The sequence below is a fragment of the Bombina bombina genome, chromosome 3 (assembly GCF_027579735.1).
Source record: "Bombina bombina isolate aBomBom1 chromosome 3, aBomBom1.pri, whole genome shotgun sequence".
Classification (NCBI taxonomy): Eukaryota; Metazoa; Chordata; class Amphibia; order Anura; family Bombinatoridae; genus Bombina; species Bombina bombina.
The window spans coordinates 607,584,808-607,597,022 of record NC_069501.1 but is presented as its reverse complement, the minus strand read 5'-3'; positions in this window follow the sequence as shown (position 1 = coordinate 607,597,022).

The following is a 12,215-nucleotide window of genomic DNA, read 5'->3' as shown; positions in this document are numbered from 1 at the left end:
ACATCGCAGAATTACTAACTGACAAGCACAGCACTTTCTAGAAAGGTTTGATAATTATTCTGATGATAGATTCTCCCGCTCTTTCTTTAAATGCGTAACAGCGCGTGCTAAGCCCGCCCCCCTACAGTAAATAACCAATCACACCCAAGGCCTAATTCCTCCAACGGTCAAGTCCCCTTCCCGTTACTTCGAACTCCCAGGGGTTCCCGTAAAAGAGTTCATGACTGTTGATGTTGATTGGCTGCAGTTCATTTCTTCTTCTTTTCTTTTTTTTTACCTGCAGCTGAGCAACAGCTGAAGTATATTTTTTTACACAGAACTTACTCTGCTGAGCTGAGGAAATTGTGAGGTAAAATATCTTCCTTTTTTACATAGAGATGCTCAGGTGATATTTTCCTATAAGCTTTTTACAGTTATACTGCATCAGTTTCAAGTGATTTAGCATATGAGTATTATGTCCCTTTAAGTACTAGCATATTTAACATTTGACCATGTCAGTGTAAAGGTGCATTGTTATTAAGAGCTCTACAACCTATCAGATTGATTCTGAATCTGATTGGTTGTTCATCATAGTTTAACCAGGCTAAACGTTGAGACTGAAAAACACAGCTGTTATGCCTTAAGGGTATTTTCTGCTCAATAAATTGTATTCTATTTTATTTGGTTCATGCCTGTTTATGTTTGGGATTCTTCTATACTAGCTTACAAAATTGAATGTTTATACCCTGCAGCCCTCAGTGAGGATTGAAGGTAAGTCAACACAACTCGGGAACTGTGAGAGCCCAACATATGCTATCTAGCACCCAGATTACTTACTTACTGTATGTGTGAGCTCAGTTATTCCACTTTTCTTTCCTTTCATTTGGAGGATACTACATTTAGTGCCACTATCTCTTTATTTTTAGCTTTCTGTAAAGAAGCGCTTATGCAGATTACACCTGGACCTTTTTTCCTGGCATTTTTGTGAAATATGATGTGAATAGAAAGAGTTAATACTTTGATATTAGTAATATGCCCTTGACATCTAAAAGTACAGAGAACTTCACTGGATGTACAGATGTAGAGATAATGTTTGTATAGCTATGCAATATCTTACAAACAAATCTTTCTCAAGCCTTTCTCAAGCCTTCCTAGGTTGGTAGTATTTATACTCTGTTACTAATGTGAATGCTTGCAGATGGAACACCTTAAATTAGCTTATAACTGCGTATGCTGGGTGGATTTCAAAGGCTAGGCCTTTGTGTGTTTGATGGTCTAGAATTGCAAAGCAAAATGTTATAAGTGCATTGATGGGTACAGAAAATTATAAAGCAATGCTGGATATGGAAATTGCTGAAGTTCCTTGTGAAAAATTTTGACATACAAGCAGCAATTGTTGAAACACAATATACAAAGCCAATACTAGTCTACTATTCTAATTGGATTGGATAAGTCACTTACTTACTTACACTGTGCATTTACACCTGTGCAAGAAAAAACAGTACATTTGCAGATATTCCCAACTGCCCATATTTGAGAGGGACAGTTCCTTATTCTGACCTCTGTCTCATTGTCCCTCTGAGATAGCCATATATCCCAATTTGGATAATTTCCCTTAGCCCCACCCATAGATGCCCTAGACATGCAAACTGATCAGACATGCCCACAGACCACCCAGACATGCCCATAATCCTTTAACTACCAGTGGCCAATGCCATACCTTATCTCAACACAGGTATAAAAATAGGAAGAGCAAATGGTGCGCAAATCTGGCCCCTGCACATACACTATTGTGCTCCCATAAAGCAGAAAAAAACAGGACAAGTACAGATAAAAAGAAAGGTGTGTATGCACGCTAACAGCTTTGGGGTAAATCTAGATAAAACTAAATGAGTGATCTGCAGAAGAAATATATATAAACAAACAATATATATAAACAATATTTATTCAATTATATAAATAAATCTATAGTAAGGTGTTCATGGAGTGCCTCAAATATAAAATATACTAAAAATAGATATTAATATATGACCGGTCATATAAATAAAAAATATCAATTACTTAAAACTTTAAAAAATAGTGAGTCGATATCCACCTCAATGATCATATAGCCAGAATATGATCATATAGCCAAAAACTGAATAGCTAATAACTGGCAATGAGAGAGTTATAGTTCAGGTTAGTTGACACTTTCCCTTATTGTTTGAAATAATGCTGTCTCTTTTACATAGAATATAGTCTCCTTTATGATATAAAGTGAGATCCAACCTTGTAATAATGAAGCAGTGTATATTGGCGGTGTTCCTTGTGGCCCCACACCGGGATTATGCAAATGAATAGATCGGTGGATTACATATAATATACTGTAGTGTTGCACAAAAATCGGTTGAAGAAAAGAACCAATAAACCACACTACCAGACTGTTACACCTCTGTGTGTCTACCTGCTCTCATCTGAGCTTGAACCAATCAGCTTGTGGCAAGGCACAGGTGTCCGTGCAGCTCCGTGTAGCTTGTGACGTCACACATTGCGTCGGTACTGGTGGAAGAAAATCCGTGCTGTAACCAATGTCCTTTACTCTGCGCAGAGTATTTCTGATTGAAAAGTAGTCCTGAATCTGTTGTAATCCTTCAAATCAGTTGTTTACTTTCGGTTTTTTAAACTTGCTTTGTTCCCATCAACGCGTTTCGCCATTCTTTTTATCTGTACTTATCTCAACACAGCCCTGCCCAGAAAAAAACAGTAATAGCCCCTCCTGCGTCCTTCATACCTAGCCACAAATGAAGGGAGTTTGATTTATTATATATGTCTCCTGGCCATTCCTGGTGCTGATCTACTGTAAACTGCTGGTTCCTCACCAAGTATTTCTTAAATGTCTGTTTATTATTTAATTTTCTTAATATCTCCACATAAACTCATTATGCTTCACCTGCAATAGTGTGTGATTTTAGTGAAGTATTATATTACTCTTGCAATCTAAAAGAAAACTCAAGCTTTGTCCCAGTGAAACTGCTTTCATCTTATGCTTTATCAAATACCTTAATATAGGTTTCTTTCATATGGTGAAGGTCTTCCTTCACCATGAAAGAAAAATTTTGGGTTTCATGTCCCTTTAACAGGCCAGATAGTCAGAATATCTTAACTAGAGAACAAGTGACATAATCAGCTCATCAGTAACCATGGATACTAACCTGCTCTCACCCTTCAGATGATTATTTCACCTGTGCTCTAGTTAAAGGGACACTGAACCCAAATTTTTTCTTTTGCGATTCAGATAGAGCATGCAATTTTAATCAACTTTCCAATTGACTCCTATTATCAAATTGTCTTCATTCTCTTGGTATCTTTATTTGAAATGCAAGAATGTAAGTTTAGATGCCGGCCCATTTTTGGTGAACAAACAGGGTTGTTCTTACTGATTAGTGGATACATTCACCCACCAATAAACAAGTGCTTTCCATGGTCCTGAACCAAATTAGTAGCTTAGATGCCTTCTTTTTCAAATAAAGAAAGCAAGAGAATGAAGAAAAATTGATAATAGATGTAAATTAGAAAGTTGCTTAAAATGGCATGCTCTATCTGAATCACAAAAGAAAAATTTTGGGTTCAGTGTCCCTTTAAGATATAATGAATATCTGGCCTGTTAAGGGTCCTGAGGACTGGAGTTAAGACACACTGAGCTAGAGAATACAATTTAAAATAAATGTCCAATTTACTTCTATTATCAAATTTGCTTTGTTCTCTAGTTATTCTTCCTTGAAGAGATATCTAGATAGGTAGCACTAGGTAGCATACACATGTCTGGAGCATTGCATGAAAGAAAATAGTGCTGCCATCTAGTGCTCTTGCTAATGTATAGCATCGTTGCAGCAAAGCTGGCGCCATATAGTGTTGCAGACACGCGCACGCTCCTGTACCTACATTCCTGTTTTTCAACAAAGGATAAAAAGAAAACAAAGAAAATTTGATAATAGAAGTAAATTGGAAAGTTGTTGATAGTTGCATGTTCTGTCTGAATCTTGAAAAAAATGTTTGGGTTCAGTGTCCCTTTAACCCCTTAATGACAACTGACGTACCAGGTATGTCATGCATTAACAAGCAGTTAATGACAATGGACGTACCTGGTACGTCAGTTGTCTAACAGAGTGCTGGAAGTGATCACAATCACTTCCAGCAGCTCTGAGGGTATTGCAGTATTGCCTCGATATGGAGGCATCCTGCAATACCCCTTTACAAGACTCCGATGCAGAGAGAGCCACTCTGTGGTGATGGTGCCGATGGTGCCTTTGTCCGGTGGGAGGAGGGAGCGTGTGGGCTGCTACACTACAGAAATAATTAAACATTCAAATAAAAGTTATAAATAACATTAAAATAGTTTGGTTTGTGGGGCCAAACTGGGTACTGGCAGACAGCTGCCAGTACCCAAGATGGCGGTAATTAGGTAGGGGAGAGGGTTAGAGAGCTGGAGGGGGGATCAGGGAGGTTGGGGCTAAGGCAGGGGTCCATCACAACTAAAATATTTTATAATTTTTATTTAAAAAAAAAAAAAAACTCTTTTATTTAGTACTGGCAGACTTTCTGCCAGTACTTAAGATGGCGGTAACAATTGTGGGGTGGGGGAGGGAAGAGAGCTGTTTGGGAGGGATCAGGGGGTGGGATGTGTCAGGTGGGAGGCTGATCTCTAAAATTAACCCTGCAAGCTCCCTACAAGCTACCTAATTTAACCCCTTCACTGCTGGGCATAATTCACGTGTGGTGCGCAGCAGCATTTAGCGGCCTTCTAATTACCAAAAAGCAACGCCAAAGCCATATAAATCTGCTATTTCTGAACAAAGGGGATCCCAGAGAAGCTTTTACAACAATTTCTGCCATAATAGCACAAGCTGTTTGTAAATAATTTCAGTGAGAAACCTAAAATTGTGAAAAATGTAAAGGTTTTTTTTTTTATTTGCTCGCATTTGGCGGTGAAATGGTGGCATAAAATATACCAAAATGGGCCTAGATCAATACTTGGGGTTGTCTACTACACTACACTAAAGCTAAGATTAACCCTACAAGCTCCCTACAAGCTCCCTTAACCCCTTCACTCCTGGGCATAAAACATGTGTGGTGCGCAGCGGCATTTAGCGGCCTTCTAATTACCAAAAAGCAACCACAAAGCCATATAAGTCTGTTATTTCTGAAAAAGGGGATCTCAGAGAAGCATTTACAACCATTTGTGCCATAATTGCAGAAGCTGTTTGTAAATAATTTCAGTGGGAAACCTAAAGTTTGTGACAAAATTTGTGAAAAAGTGAACTTTTTTTTTTTTTATCGCATTTGGCGGTGAAATGGTGGCATGAAATATACCAAAATGGGCCTAGATCAATACTTTGGGATGTCTTCTAAAACAAAATATATACATGTCAAGGGATATTCAGGTATTCCTGACAGATATCAGGGTTCCAAAGTAACTAGCGCTAATTTTGAAAAAAAGTGGTTTGGAAATAGCAAAGTGCTACTTGTATTTATTGCCCCATAAATTGCAAAAAAAGCAAAGAACATGTAAACATTGGGTATTTCTAAACTCAGGACAAAATTTATAAGCTATTTAGCATGGGTGTTTTTTGGTGATTGTAGATGTGTAACAGATTTTGGGGGTCAAAGTTAGAAAAAGTGTGTTTTTTTCAATTTTTTCCTCATATTTTATCATTTTTTTTTTAGTAAATTATAAGATATGATGAAAATAATGGTATCTATAGAAAGTCCATTTAATGACGAGAAAAACGGTATATAATATGTGTGGGTACAGTAAACGAGTAAGAGGAAAATTACAGCTAAACGCAAACACTGCAGAAATGTAAAAATAGCCATTGTCATTAAGGGTAAGAAAATTGAAAAATGGTCCGGTCATTAAGGGGTTAAACATTTATAATTCAGATCGGTGCATGTAATTTTAAACAACTTTCCAATTTATTTTATCATAAAATTTGCTTTGTTCTCTTGGTATTCTTAGTTGAAAGCTAAACCTAGGAGGCTCATATGCTAATTTCTTAGCCCTTGAAGGCCACCTCTTATCTGAATGCATTTTGACATTTTTTCACAACTAGAAGGTTTTAGTTCATGTGTGCCATATAGAAAACATTGTGCTCACTACCGTGGAGTTACTTATGAGTCAGCACCAATTGGCTAAAATGCAAGTCTGTCTAGATAATTGAAATAAGGGGTCAGTCTACCGAGATACAAGGTAATCACAGAGGTAAAAAGTATATTAATAAACTAGGAAATGAGTGATAAATGGATTATCATTCTTTTTAAACAATACAAATTATAGAGTAGACTGTCCCTTTAAATTTCAGGTGCTATATATAAGCATTTTTACTATTATTAATGAATGACCATAGGCTAAATAAAAATATGTACTATCAACACAGAAATGTAGCCCATGTCGGCTGCAGGCTACATACATGTTAAAAACTATTGCTGTAGTATTGATAAAGAGAAATAGACATTTTCCAGCAGCTAGAGTGCAGTGCCAGATGTAAAAATGCGTACATTGTGCTGATGCTTCTGATAGCCAACACCAGAAAACTATCACTAATAAAGTGAAAGAAACAACACACACTCCAGAATCACCAGTGCCGCACACTGATTACACAAATTTATAGAGATTTTAAGACTCAGTTTGTCTGCTGGTGGAGGTGCCCAGATTCTGGTCAGTGTAAGGCTGCTGCTAGGATGATGGTAGTTAGATTACAATGTCAGTCACACTCTGACTACATGCACAGGGCACACAAGGAGGGGAAGATCTGACTGGGGCTGTTGCTGATAGTCCATTCCAGATGACTCTCACTAATAAAGTGGGATCTGTCTCTGGTGCTACACACTGGTTGGTCAAGTTGTGTGGAGAAAGACTGTGCCCTTTTAATACTAAACTTGCTACTGGCACAACTAGGGTTGCCACCTTAGCCATGTTTTCCTGGACACTTATAAGTTACACATTTTTAACCCCTTAACGACCAAGGACATGCAGGGTACGTCCTCTAAAAAAAGTCAGTTAACGACCAAGGAAGTACCCTGCACATCCTCGGTGTGGAAAGCAGCTGGAAGCGATCCTGCTCGTTTCCAGCTGCTTTCCGGTTATTGCAGTGATGACTCGATATTGAGGCATCCTGCAATAACCTTTTTTAGCCATCTGGTGCGGAGAGAGCCACTCTGTGGGGCATGCACAGGGGCGCTCGCCTGCACGGGGGGCGGCGCGTGCACGGGAGGGAGCGGGTGGGATCCGCTACACTACAGAAAATTTTATAGCAAAAGTTGGTAAAAGTGGGGAATATAAATGTTATAAAAAACATCAGTTAGGGGGTGGGTGGTGGTCTGTGGGGGGGAAGCTACACTACAGAAAAAAACAGTAAAAAAATATAAAAAAACATATTTATTTTGCAAACTGGGTACTGGCAGACAGCTGCCAGTACCCAAGATGGCCCTCAATAAGGCAGAGGGGGAGGGTTAGAGAGCTGTTTTGGGGTGATCAGGGAGGTTGGAGGGCTAAAGGGGGACCCTACACAGCAGCATATGTAAATATGGTAAAAAAAAATAAAACAAATTCAAAGTTTGTTTTTTATTTTAGTACTGACAGACTTTCTGCCAGTACTTAAGATGGCGGGGACAATTGTAGGGTGGGGGAGGGAAGGGAGCTGTTTGGGAGGGATCAGGGGGTGTGATGTGTCAGGTGGGAGGCTGATCTCTACACTAAAGCTAAAATTAACCCTGCAAGCTCCCTACAAACTACCTAATTAACCCCTTCACTGCTAGCCATAATACACGTGTGATGCTCAGCAGCATTTAGCGGCCTTCTAATTACCAAAAAGCAACGCCAAAGCCATATATGTCTGCTATTTCTGAACAAAGGGGATCCCAGAGAATCATTTACATCCATTTGTGCCATAATTGCACAAGCTGTTTGTAAATAATTTCAGTGAGAAACCTAAAATTGTTAAAAATCTAAAGTTTTTTTTCATTTGATCGCATTTGGCGGTGAAATGGTGGCATGAAATATACCAAAATGGGCCTAGATCAATACTTGGGGTTTTCTATTACACTACACTAAAGCTAAAAAAAAAACCCTAGAAGCTCCCTACATGCTCCCTAATTAACCCCTTCACTGCTGGGCATAATACACGTGTGGTGCGCAGTGGCATTTAGTAGCCTTCTAATTACCAAAAAGCAAAGCCAAAGCCATATATGTCTGCTATTTATGAATAAAGGGGATCCCAGAGAAGCATTTACAACCATTTATGCCATAATTGCATAAGTTGTTTGTAAATAATTTTTATTTGATCGCATTTGGCGGTGAAATGGTGGCATGAAATATACCAAAATGGGCCTAGATCAATACTTTGGGATGTCTTCTAAAAAAAAATATGAACATGTCAATGGATATTCAGGGATTCCTGAAAGATATCAGTGTTCCAATGTAACTAGCGCTAATTTTGAAAACAAGTGGTTTGGAAATAACAAAGTGCTACTTGTATTTATGGCCCTATAACTTGCAAAAAAAGCAAAGAACATGTAAACATTAGGTATTTTTAAACTCAGGACAAAATTTAGAAACTATTTAGGATGGGTGCTTTTTGGTGGTATTAGATGTGTAACAGATTTTGGGGGTCAAAGTTAGAAAAAGTGTGGTTTTTTGAAAGTCCATTTAATGGCGAGGAAAATGGTATATAATATGTGTGGGTACAGTAAACGAGTAAGAGGAAAATTACAGCTAAACATAAACACTTCAAAAATGTAAAATAACCTTGGTCCCAAACGGACAGAAAATGGAAAAGTGCTGTGGTCATTAAGGGGTTAAACAGCAGATTTCCTCCATAATAAAATCTGCCTACTTTCATCTGAAAAACATAGCCAGATTCAGATAGAGCATACAATTTTAAGCAACTTTCAAATTTACTCCTATAATAAAATATTTGTCATTCACTTGGTATGTTTATTTGAAAAGCAAGAATGCAAGTTTAGATACCGGCCCATTTTTAGTGAACAAACTGGGTTGTCCTTGCTGATTGGACAGCACCAATAAAAAAGTGCTGTCCATGGTTCTAAACCTTAGGTGCCTTCTTTTTCAAATAAAGATAGCAAGAGAACGAAGAAAATTGATAATAGGAGTAAATTAGAAAGTTGCTTAAAATTGCATGCTCTATCTGAATCACGAAAGAAAAAATTTGGGTTTAGTGTCCCTTTAATTCCACCGGATGATATGCCAACATTAATCCATGCATTTGTATCCTCTAGGCTAGATTACTGCAATGCACTTTACTTGGGCCTCTCAAAAAAAGAACTCCATCGCCTTCAGACGGTACAAAACGCAACAGCCAGATTACTGACCAATGAAACTCGCTCCTACCACCTAACACCTGTTCTCCACTCCCTGCATTGGCTTCCAATTAAATGGTGAACATATTTTAAAATTGGCCTGCTGACCTTCAAAGCCTTAAACAACCAAGGCCAACAGTACCTGAAAGAGATCCTGACACCCTACATTTCATCCCGTTCACTTAGGTCAGCCAACACATCCCTCCTCTCAGTGCCAAGAATAAGGACAAACTCAGGCTCCAGAGCATTCGGCCACACTGCCCCTACTTTCTGGAACTCTTTATCATGCGTAATCAAAGAGACACTGTCCTTACAGACTTTTTTAAAAAAAAACTAAAGACCAACCTCTTCCATCAGGCATTCAGTCCGTTTATCTGACCTTCAGAAACTCCTAACTGTTATGTATTTATGTTGGTATATTTGTAAAGTGCTTTGAGTCTCACAGGGAGAAAAGCATGCTAAAAAAAGCAAATTATTATTATTATAAATTATTACATGCTGCAGGGCGTGCAGGGGGGAATATGTATGGTGCATATAAATAGTGCTGTACAGAGACACAATACATGTACCTTCCTGCATGCCCTGCAGCATGTGTAACTCATAAGTGTCCAGGAAAACATGGCTGAGGTGGCAACCCAAAGCACAACCTACATTTTATGTTGTAACTAATTCAGCAAAACTAAAATTTCTGTAAGATAAATATACAAATAATAATTTCAATAGGAACTGCTGATGACTGAGCATTGTTTTAAAAAAATGGTTCCACTAGGGCAGTGATTGATAACCTTGGCACCCCAGATGTTTTGTAATTAAATTTCCCATGATGCTTAGGCACTCTGCAGTCTAGTTGAGCATCATGGGAAATGAAGTTCCGAAACATCTGAGGTGCCAAGGTTACCCATCATTATTATTATTATTGGTTATTTGTAGAGCGCCAACAGATTCCGCAGCGCTATAAACAAATGCGGCATACAACAAAACAATTACAGGGATCAAATGGGTAGAGGGCCCTACCAAGAGTTGCACTGTTGTAGTCAGCTCTTAAGAAGGTGATCTACAAACAGCTGGACTCTTAGGCATACATGCTAAGGGGGTTCAGGGGATAGCAATGGAGGAGAGGAAGTGATATAAAGTAAGGTTAGCGTCGGTTGTATGCATCCCTGAACAGTAGAGTCATTAGGGGGCTCTTGAAGCTTTCAAAACTAGGGGAGAGTCTTGTGGAGCAAGGCAGAGCGTTCCACAAGATGGGAGCCAGTCTGGAGAAGTCCTTTAAATGGGAGTGTGATGAGGTAACAAGAGAGGAGGAGAGTAGGAGGTTATGAGCAGAGCAAAGGGGACGGGAGGGAGAGTATCTGGAGACAAGTTCTGAGATATAGGGGGAAGCAGTGCAGTTGAGGGCTTTGTATGTCAGAGTGAGAATTTTGTGTTTGATCCTAGAGGCAAGAGGAAGCCAGTGAAGGGATTGGCAGAGAGGTGCAGCAGATGAAGAGCGGCGTGTAAGGAAGATGAGTCTGGCAGAGGCATTCACTATGGATTGTAAAGGAGCTATCCGGCAGGTGGGGAGACCAGAGAGGACAGAGTTGCAGTAAACTAGGTGGGAAATAATGAGAAACTGGATTAAAATTTTAGTTGTGTATTGTGTAAGGAAGTGTCTAATTTTAGAGATGTTTTTAAGGTGGAAGCGGCAGGCTTTAGCCAAGGACTGAAAGTGAGGAGTGAAAGAAAGATCTGAGTCAAATGTAACCCCGAGACATCGGGCATGCGGGGTAGGGGTAATGATGGAGTTATCGACAGTTATAGAGAGATTGGGGGTGAAGATTTTGGAAGAAGGGGGGTAAATGAGGAGCTTAGTTTTGGAGAGATTTAGCATGAGGTAGTGAGAGGACATCCAGGAAGAGATGTGAGAAAGACAGTTAGTGACACAGGTTAGCAAGGAAGGAGATAGGTCTGGTGCAGAGAAGTAGATGTGGGTGTCATCGGCATACAAATGATATTGGAAACAAGGGAACCTAGTGATGACGTGTAGATTGAGAAGAGAAGGGACTGAGCACAGATCCTTGTGGTACTCCGACAGAAAGTGGTGACGGGGCAGAGGAGGCCCCAGAGAAGGCTGCAGTAAAGGTACGGTTTGACAGGTAGGAAGAGAGCCACAAGAGGGCTGTGTTACAGATGGCGAAGGATTGGAGGGTTTGGAGCAAAAGAGGGTGGTCAACAGTGTCAAAGGCTGTGGACAGATCAAGGCGCATAAGCAGAGAGAAGTGGCCTTTTGATTTTGCTTTAAGTAGGTCATTGGTAACCTTAACAATTGCTGTCTCTGTGGAGAGATGGGGACGAAATCCAGATTGCAGTGGGTCAAGAAGGGGGTTTAACGTAAGGAAATGGGATAGGTGTGAATATACTACTTTTTCCAGAAGCTTTGAGGCAAGAGGGAGGAGGAAAATAGGGCGGTAGTTGGATGGGGATGTAGGATCAAGGGAAGTTTTTTTGAGGATAGCTGTGACCAGTGCATGTTTCAGCGATGAGGGAAATATACCGGTGCTGAGGGAGAGGTTGAAAATGTGTGTTAGTAAGGGTAAGGGTAGCAGAGAGGGAGGGGAGTAGCTATGAGGTAGTGAGGTAAGAGCGCAGTATAAGTGCCGAAACTTCTTCCTCAGTAACAGGGGAGAATTAGCTAAGTTTAAGGTTATGTGGGTTGTGGTTGATTGAAAGCATTTGAGGGGGTGAGAGAATGGAATTATGTTGAGAGCTGATTTCATTTCTGATGGAGTCAATTTTGTTATTAAAGTGGCTGGCAAAGTCTTCAGCTGACAGAGAAGTCAAATGTAACCCAGAGACATCGGGCATGCGGGGTAGGGGTAATGATGTTCTAGAGTGCTGTAGAA